Source organism: Trachymyrmex cornetzi, unplaced genomic scaffold (genome assembly GCF_001594075.2).
Source record: "Trachymyrmex cornetzi isolate Tcor2-1 unplaced genomic scaffold, Tcor1.1 scaffold223, whole genome shotgun sequence".
NCBI classification, from domain to species: Eukaryota; Metazoa; Arthropoda; class Insecta; order Hymenoptera; family Formicidae; genus Trachymyrmex; species Trachymyrmex cornetzi.
Window position 1 is genome coordinate 4664556 of NW_017296881.1, and position 959 is coordinate 4665514.

Sequence of the window (959 nt, forward strand, 5' to 3'; positions counted from 1 at the left end):
GATTTTTTAGGCGAGGTAGTGCGATCTAGGAGCCGGTACGATATCGGCAACCTTACCCTATAATATCGTTACAAAAATGAGAATGAAAGAACGGGGCCAAGACAAGGATGACGAAGTGATACTTCCTTTCCCGCGTATTTTCCTTAACTAACGCAAGGGCGGTCGCTTAATCTACGCAGTCAATAACTTATCTTTAGACGCATCGCGTTTATCATAAAACGATCTCTGTCAATTGCAACAATATTTCAAAAACATAATATAATATAAAAAATACGGAAAAGTATTTCATACAAAAGTTTTATGATCTGCAGTATGCCAAATAATGGATTTAATCAATTTTCAAAAAAAAAAAATCAATTTTTCAGGGTCGTATAAAGGTTATGGTCATTTTTATAATAGAATTGAATGGTTCTTCAAAAATATGATTACTCTAATTATTCTGTGCATGAAAATATTAAGTAATGATTATCAAAAAATTAAAAGTTTATAAGACTTTTTTACATTTTACGTCAAAATATGTCAGAATGATGTACAAAATACCTCGCAAATTATTGACTTTCCAATATCTTTATTTTAATATTTTGCAATCTTATATAGGTAGGTACACAGAATTGGTGGAATTATATTATATAAAAAATTCGAACAATTTTATTTAAAATAATGATCATGACATTCATCTAACTTTGAAAAATAAGTTTTTTTGAAAATTGGTTTTACTATTATTTGACTCTCTTTACGCTATACAAAATTAGTCTGAAACATTTTTCCGTATCTCTAATATTTTTCGAAATATTTCGATCTAAAAGATGGAACATTCTGTATACATATGTGTGTATATATGCGCGCGTACAGATACATACGCGTACACACACATATATATGGGGCATTCTTTGCCAAATCGATCAAGCCTCTGTCCAAAATTGATATGGACGGATTTCAACGTTTGACCCCGGAAAATG

At 30.4% G+C, this 959-nt stretch overlaps 1 protein-coding gene across 1 annotated transcript in view; it reads left to right on the forward strand.

Moving 5' to 3' along the window:
• The window catches only part of LOC108760190 (uncharacterized), a 4180-nt gene that overhangs the window by 2095 nt on the left and 1126 nt on the right, over positions 1 to 959 (forward strand). The gene's annotated exons all lie outside the window — the stretch shown is intronic.